We start from the raw sequence: 9,008 nt of genomic DNA on the forward strand, positions 1-9,008 counted from the left end.
TAAATCTTTCAGCTTTCACAGTAAATATCTTTAAAATACTGTTTACCACTATTTAATTTTTTAATAACAATCCGTTGAGGTGGCTAATTATGTATACTATGCCAATATTTAATTTACTTATTTTTTTGTCAGTAAGGTTGTTAAAATGAGGTCCAGATTTAAGTTAATGATTCTTCTCCGTCATGCCCACATGAGATTGTGGAAGGTCATCAGAACTGCCCTACATGGAGCACTTTAAGGAATGCTTGAGCTTCAGAGAGTAATCAGTGCTTCCAAAATAAACAAGGTACGTGAACAGCAGATACTGTTCATTTGGGGATAATTCACATTCAAAAGGTATTTCTTAATAGCAGGGAATTATGGGGAATACACATTTCAATAAATATAAATAAATTTGTATTAAAACTCAGCATGTAATCCCAGCACTTGGGAGGCAGAGACAGGCAGATCTCTGTGGGTTTGAGGCCAGCCTGGTCTACAAGATAGCCAAAGCTACACAGAGAAACCCTGCCAAGGAAAACCAATGAACCAAACAAAGAAAACCCAACCCAACCAACCAACTAACCAACCAACCATTCAAAAACCAAAAACCAAACCAAACCAAAAAACCCTCAGCCATACCCACATATGTATTGTCTGTTTCTGGTTATGAGCAATCCTGCCTACTTGGGGTGGTGTGAGATTCAGACTTTCACATCCCTAACTCTTGGTTCCTTTATAGACAATTTTAAAAATCAATTAACTATTAATTTACTACATGCATTGCTGTTTTGTCTGCATATATATCTGTGGGGGGTGTTGGATCCCCTAGAACAGATAGTTGTGTCCTGCCATGTGGTTGCTGGGAATTGAACCCAGCTCCTCTGGGAAGTAGCCAATGCTTTTAACCTCTGAGTCACTGCTCCAGCCCACCCCAACCCCCTTTTTGATAAGTGATAGCTTTGGAGTTTTGGTTTCTTAAAAAAACAAAGAAATATTGTAAGACCGTGTTTTCATTTTAATCCTAGGTGTGGGATATGGGCCTGCTTCAGACTGTCCACAGCAGCTGACTATCATTTGCCTCATGCTCTAGTAGGGGCACAGATGGTTTCAGTGATAGTGTGACATTTGGGATTCTGGAGACTTTTCAGAGGTCTTATGAATGCTAGGAGTCCCAAGAGGTTTGTGGAATGTTGGTGGCTTGTTGTTGGTGGTGGTTGTTAAGTAGTCTGAGTAGTCATGCACAAAGGAGAAACAACAGCAAGGAGACATTATATATCCTGAAGGCAAAGGTCCAACTTGCCCCAAAGACCTCCATGTCTCTAATCAGCAGGAAGCAGTCTAACGGTAATGTTGCCCCCTTTCTGACATTATTCTGGCTCTCTTTCCTTTCCTCTCTATTCTTTTTACTCTCTTATGTGGTATTAGGGGGTTGAAAGGGTAGAAGAAAAAGGGGTGGAGAAGTGTGGCAGAAAGAACCCACAAAGTAGCCAAGGACAAGCAATACCCTTTATAGATAATTTTACTGCCTCTTGACCTTCTAATCTTAGAGGCAAGTGAGAAGAAATATTATTCCTGTATCACAGCATTAAAAAAGAAGTAAATAACCTATCAAATGGCCATTTAGATGTTGAGTCCCTTTGATATTATCAGTTTCTTTTGGATTATCATGGCCTTTTTTTTTTTTCTGGAGAGTTCAATGGTGTCTTGGCTTAGTTTCTTTTGTCCTAAGATTATAATTGAGTTAGCCATCTTTGCATGTGTTTACTGGTTCTTAATGTTTATTTTTTTCTATTTTATTAAATATATCACATTTCTTTAAAGGTTAAAGTTAGTAAAGAAGGAGAAAGTTAATACATATCAAACATCTGTCAGATGCTAGATTCCATGCTAAAAATGATCAAAATATCATACTCTCATATACATATGTGTATATAAATATGTGTGTATATATGTGCATATATATGTACCATATATGTATGCAATTCCTTAGGTATTAATATTCCTCATTTTATACATGAGAGATGCTCACAGATTACATCAACTAAATTTATGTAGCTGACCCATTAGAGAGATCTGTCTTTAAGTTTTTATTAATCATCCAATTACTTATTAATCAATTAATTAATCTTGCATTGCAGACAATGGAATGATAGGCAAACATGTCACCACTGAGCTGCACCTACATTCCAGAGACATGTCTTGTTAATGTAGGTCTCTGCCCTTCATATTCTGTCTGTGAGATAAATGTATAATGGCTTTGTCAAGCATATTGATCTGTATACTTGTTTTCTAGAATGCATGAATATTATCAGGCATCCAAAGAGATTCAAACATCTTAGGACATAATTGAACTTTGTTTTTAAGTGCCTTATCATTCAATACTTCAGGAGAACCACTGGAGGCCCTAAAATCATTTTGTGATAAATACCCTGCAAAGGTTGCCATTCACAAGCACAGTAAAGTAAATCCCCAGTTTTACACTCTAGATCTACAACTAATTTCCTGTATAAGTGACATTAGACACATTATTTTATGTCACTGGATCCCATTTTCCTTATCACTTAAGTATAGTTAACAACACTGTTAAAGGTTAAAGGAGATACTTTTAAGAAATGTCCAGTGCAGTCCCCAGTGCCTACTAAGCCTTAAATACACTTGTACCCTGTCAAAATCTGTGTAGGTTCATCCACCTGGGTTTTTCCCTGAACAGGGAGCCAGGCCTTCCATGAGCACCTCTCAAACTGCCATCTTTAGTCCACCAGCAGTGCGATGCCTGCTTACTCCACTTAGGTTGCGTGTTCCAGGACACTGCTTTCTAGGAGTGTCCACTCCCAGCAGTTAGGTGACGTGGTAGAAGGCTGCATTTTAAGAATTATCAAACTATCAGCATTCTTATGCTTTCTGCCTGTTCAAATATGAAAACTTCTAGTAAAGATATCTTCTTTTGGGAGCCATTTTAATAGTTCAAACCACACTAGGCTAAGAAAAAAAATCATTTCTATATGAGTTATCCCCTCTTACAGCAATCATGTACTCACCCCCACTTGCTGACAGAGATGCCTTTCCCTTTGTAGTCTTTATGATGCTGTGTGCTTGGTGGCCACTTTGACCCATTAGTCTCTTTTATCTTAGCTGTTGAATGTGCTATGACAGCATCCAACCCTTTGCATGAGATACCGTGTTAATTCAGGAATACTTTACTGAAATAGTGTTTGATTTGGGTGTTGGCTCTCAATATTCCCTGATTGAATTTCTTACATTTTCTTAGCTTAGAAACAGGTACCAGAGGGGCCTCTTTAGAGAAACATGAGAACAGCTGACATTGGATGGGGAGACAGCTCAGTTGGTAAAGCGCTTGCCACGCAAGCATGGGGAGCAGAGTTCAGATCCCCAGAGCCTAATAAAAAAAGATAGGTATTCTGATGAATATTGGTTGTTCTAGCTCCAGAGAAGTAGAATTATGCAGATTCTTGGACCTCCCTGAACAGCCAGCCTAGCCAAATTGGTGGGCTCCAGTAAGAAAGCCCTTTCAAAAAAAAAAAAAAAAAGCGCAAAGCAATTGCAGAACACATCCAATACTAGCCTCTGGTTTCAATGCACATCCAGGTGCATGCGTGTATCTGTACTTATACATACAATGAGCAGACACATATATGCACCTTCAGTATGCACGTATCTATATACACACTTGTCCACACATTCACATATACACATGCATACATGCACACACCGACAGACAGACATACACATGTACACACGTATGTATGCACATACACATATATACAAATCCATGCATGTACATACACACATACACACACACACTCAAATTCATAATTGACCATGTGTATTTACTTCAAGACCTGGGCAAGATTGAGTCTGGAACAGATGTGACTATCGTTACCTAGCGTTTGTGAGGATGTTCAGGTCCTGCCTTGTCCTTCAACCTCAGCTCTTGCCATCATCTCCCTCCAGGGCTATGCTCTGGACCAGTGGTTCTCCAAGTAGGCTTCCTAGTGCAGTGGCGTCAACCGTATCAGCCTATTGTCAGAACTGCAGATTCCCCACAGGGCTCTAGCACCACTGAGTGGGAAGGTGGGTGGAGGGATGAGGGGTAATGTCAGCCATGGATTTTAGCACGGTGTCCCTGTCCCTGACACACATCGAGACCCTCAAGGTTGCACTCACAGACCTTCTTTGGCCTCACCACTCACCTAGCCAGCAGGTCTCTGTTGCTGCTCATGGTTTGTTTCCCTCAGGCAACGTTAGAATTCATAGCCACATACTTATTTCTATGATACTCAATTAGTATTTTATTTTCCCAGCCAGCCTTATACTTGGGTCTTTTCTTCCGCAGTGTATCTCTGAGCATGCAGCACAGTTCTTTGCGTGTGGCAGATATTAAATAAATATTTAAGCAAATGGATGAGTGAATGATCAGTTAATAGAAAGCGACTGAGGCTGTATTTCTTCTGATCTTCACTTTTTTTGTGTGTGCTTGTTTGCTTTTTCGTTATTGATGTAGACAACCACACACTACCAGTTTCATAACTAATTTATCACCAGTTTATAGGAATAACTTACAAGCTACATGACTGAAGGAGAGGAGGGAGGGGCCGACAGGAGAGGGAGCTCCCTGCAGTTAACTTGCTCTGTACCTCTCAAATACTGTGGCAACAGCTTTACCATCATAGACACTGCAGTTTCAGAGGAGACAGTTTATTCGTCTAAGGTGTTCTCAGTGAGGAGCTAACTTGTAGAGCAGGCTTGGGCAGCCAGGAGTGGAGTCTGCGTCTGTCACTGAGATCTTCAACTCCACTAGCCAAGTCATTCCAGCTCTCTGAGCTACTCCTGTCGCTGGAGCTAATGTCAGGGAAGTCACCACCTGGTTCTGCCTTGCTTTTCTTAGCAGTGTTCTCTCTCTCCTTTGTCACCTGTTCACTCATGTCTGACACGCTCATTCAACACCAAGCCCATGTGCAGAGTTCCTGAACTTATGTGCCCTTGATGCCTTTTGCGTCTGTGTAATGTGTTCCCTCGCCCTTTTGTTCATAATGTTTTCTTAAAGCCTGGAGAGAATTATTTGCTGTTTGCATCCTGCAACTCTTCTTTCAGAGTTCCAGTGGGCGTTTCTATTACCATGAGGAAGGCGAGGCTTCTGGGTGGTTTTAGCTTACTGTGACATGCAGCACCTTACTTCTTAGCAGGTTAAGACTGGAAGCAAGGTGGACTGTGACCCTGAAGGGCCTGTTTCCAGTGACACACTCTGAAACTATGCTTCTTGCCTCAAAGATTCTGTAGCCTCTGAAGAGAAAACCAACATTTGGGACCAAGTCTCCAACATGAGAGTGTGTATATGTATGTGTACTTATGTGTGTGCACGCACACAAACATACACACACACACACACAGTATGTGAGTGTTGTAGGGTATTTGATCACACTGTGAACCCTGAGGTTGTAATTTACTGGAAAAAAACTGTTTCCAGTTGCAGCATGGCTCAGCCCTAGCACACACCTTCAATTCAGGAGTTTTCGGCTTATTGTAAACTGGATTAAATAAAGTCAACTATAGGTGAAGTGGAGGAGCAATCAACCAATTGACAGAGAGTGAACATAGGAACAACAACAACAACAACAACAACAAACCATAGAGAGTAAGAGGAAGTCAGAAAGGTAGATAGAGAGAGCCCCAGGGAGAGGAAGGAAGGGACATTCAGTTTGAGGGTCGTTTGAGATGGCATGAGGAAAGAGATTCCTCCTGCTTTTCCTAAGAATCAATTTAGCGTCTTCCAGAGGGAAAAGTTAGATTTATACAACTTTGGGAATAGCTTCTACAGGATTCTCAACCTTTCTAGTACTGTGACCCTTTAATATAGCTCCTTACCTTGCCTTGTGTTGTGTTGTGTTGTGTTGTGTTGACCCTTGTGGTAGTTTGAATAGGTGTGGCCCCCATAGACTCATGTGTATGAATGCTTGGCCCATATGGTGTGGCACTATTAGGAGGTGTGGCCTTGTTGGAGTAGGAAGTGTGTCGCTGTAGGGGCGAGCTTTGGGGTACCATATGGTCAAGCTATTCCCAGTGTGACACACAATTGCTTCTGCTGTCTATGGATGTGATGTAGAACTCTCAGCTCCTTCTCCAGCACCATGGCTGCCTGCATCCTGCCATGCTTCTCACCATGAATTTAATGGAGTAAGCCTCTGAATCTATGAAGCCAGTCCCAATTAAATATTTTCCTTTAAGAGACACTGTAGTGTCTCTTCACAGCAACAACTTCCGACCATAATATATTTTTTTTTGCTATTTCATAACTATAGTCTTACTGTTACAAATCATAATGTAAGTATCTGTGTTTTCTAAGGGCCTTCAGTAGCCCCTATGAAAGGCTCATTTGACCCCAGAGGAATCAGAATCTGCAGGTTGAGAACAGTTGGACTAGAGAATTCAGCATTGCCATTTCTCCAAGCTCAAGCATGTCAGTGACAAGACATCTATCAGTGACAAGACATCTATATCCTTTGTATGTTGCCCAAAATTATATAATGTGTGAGGTTTGTTGAAATGGTTTTGTGTTTTATAATTGGCTGATTGGAGTATTTTGTTGTGACCTAAAGTACAATTTTAAGTTTTTCTACAAAATAGACCAACACCCTCTCTGTCATTTGTTATGTAGAAAATAAACAGCATTCAGCTGAAAGACACAACCCAGAAAGATCAGCCAGCTCACTGCCAGCGGGTTCAGAATGCATTATACACAGTAATTACCAATGGCCCTGTAAACCCTACAGTGTTTGGCAGACTCCGCAGTGTTTTTGTAAATGGCTCTGTTCCCTGGAAGTCTGTACTGCCCTCATGTAGCAGTAGGGTTATTGTCCTCCTGGACACATTAAGTGGATTATTTTCTTAGTCAGGGGAGAGAAGGTCATGAAAAATAATGTGCAGTTTTCCCCTGCAGCAAATGCTGAGCCCTTTAATAATGTTCAAGTGGAAACGAGAATGAAGAATAGCTTTCTTTCTTAATAGAAATCAAATATGATATGGAGTAAACTGGGGAACACATTGGACTTAAGAGTGGGTGGAAGCCTTTACTAGTCCTCAAAGAAGGCAGGCATCAGTGTCATGACCTGCAGGGTACTTGGCAGCTTGTGCCCCTAGAATTCCTTCATGAGCATATAAAAAAGCACAACATCCCATTTTATGTATGTGTATGGAGCTGATGCTTACCCTGTTATCTCTTGTCAGCTTGGTCCCTCTGAATGACCTTTGGCACGCTAATTAAGCTTCCCGCTCTGCCTCTGGGTTCTAGAATCAATGAACGAGAGAATGGTGGATACATTTTACCACTTTTGAGTCTACCCTCTGATTACTCCATATTGGGAAGAGAAAAGTCTTGGCTTGTAGAGATCCCCTAATCAAAAACAATCCACATGAGCAAAGAAGTGAGGTTGCATGATAAACTGCAATAAACTTCTTAACATCTGAAAAGTGAGTTTAAGGATCTTGAATCTTCTGATTACTTGATGGTTTTCCCAAGACAATAATTTAATTTACTGCACTGTATTATGAAAATAAACTAAAAGCTATAGTGTTCATCTTAACATATGAAAAATCAGCTCTACTTATTTTTGTACAATTCTGTAAATAGTAACCAATATATATATTTTAAGAAGTTCCTAGCAAAATGTGTTCTACATATGTCATCTATTTAGAAAAAATAAAAACATGATCTGGAAACTTTAGGCATTTATCTCTCTTCCAATAAGGCGTTTAACATGCTTTCTTGCAGCTTTTTTTCCTAAGGCCTTGTGACAATTTACTGATAATTACTTGACAGAGATTAAATTAACTCCTGTCATTCTTGAATATAAAAATGTCCAATGTAGCCAGCTAGTCTGTCTGTCTTCTTCTTTTTTCTTAATGTAGACCGTCTCTTCTTTGCTCCTCTGTAGAGCTCCTCAGAGCTTACATTTATTTTTAAACGACTTTCCATTATGGTTGTCTCCTGTTAGCTTCTTAGTGTGCTTCCCATAGGTATGTTAGAAATATATCTGCTTGCCTCTTTCTACATGTTGCTAGTAAAAAGTAATGTGAAAACATAATGTCATGTCCTCTCTCTACTCTTAGGTAGACATTTAGCTAAATAGCAATTTCTAAGTACTGTGAGTTAGCCTCCATTTTGAAAATTTTATATCTGATTGTAAAATAATCACGTATGTTTATGAGGTATAAGCATAAAGCTTCTATACATATTCATAATGCGGGATGCTTGCAGCCTGATTGATGAATCTACTACCTCAGACTTAATTTGCTTTATTCAAAACAGGTTCATTGTTTGAAATGCATGGTGCGTTCACACAGGCACCATTTCTGCAGCAAAGCTCCTGAAAGCTTGTTCCCATGGGATTGAAATGTGGCCTTGACCCTCATCTTCTCCGTCCCCGTGCATGCCCTCCACAGCCCATGGTAATGACCATTCTAATAGCTCCTTTGATAAGTTTGATTTTTCTAGATTCAATCTATAAATGAAGTTATGTATATTTGTCTTTCTGTGGATGGCTTACCTCACTACAAGTTCATCCAAAGAGTCACAAATGCCAATATGTCACTACGTGGTACAAATTTATGAGTACTTTCCATATCCATTCATCTGATGATGGACACACAGAGTAGCTTAGTGTGCAGTGGGCATTAAGTGCAGGAATTGCTTTCACAGGTTCATTTCCGTTCCTTTCAGTGTATCTACAGAAGTGGTCTAGTGTTCCTTGTAGAACTCTGTTTTAAGTTGTCTGGCTGTCAAAATGACTATAGTAACTGATTTTCCCAACAGCACTGTATAGAAGTCATTGTAATAAGTAATGTCCCCTTGCAGGTTCAGTGCGCATCTCTAGATGCACAGCAATGCTGACTTTTTTTTTCTGTGTGGTCTCTATCTGTGTGCCTACCTTGGAGTGCTCACAGGCAGGGTACATAGCCATTTCTTATTGACTGGGCTTATTCCCTTCTGTGCACTTCTTGCATAGTTCAGG

At 40.3% G+C, this 9,008-nt stretch overlaps 1 protein-coding gene across 1 annotated transcript in view; it reads left to right on the forward strand.

Annotated features, from left to right (window-relative positions):
• LOC311605058 (uncharacterized protein) overlaps positions 1 to 7,278 on the forward strand; it is a gene marked incomplete at its 5' end in the record, with an annotated part of 775,689 nt that extends 768,411 nt beyond the window's left edge. The window contains 2 exons of the mRNA XM_084795350.1: positions 133 to 286; positions 6,344 to 7,278. The remainder of the gene's footprint in view (positions 1 to 132; positions 287 to 6,343) is intronic.
• Between the last annotated feature and the right edge of the window lie 1,730 nt (positions 7,279 to 9,008).

The sequence above is a fragment of the Acomys minous genome (genome assembly GCF_964271855.1).
Source record: "Acomys minous genome assembly, chromosome: 9".
Taxonomy (NCBI): Eukaryota; Metazoa; Chordata; class Mammalia; order Rodentia; family Muridae; genus Acomys; species Acomys minous.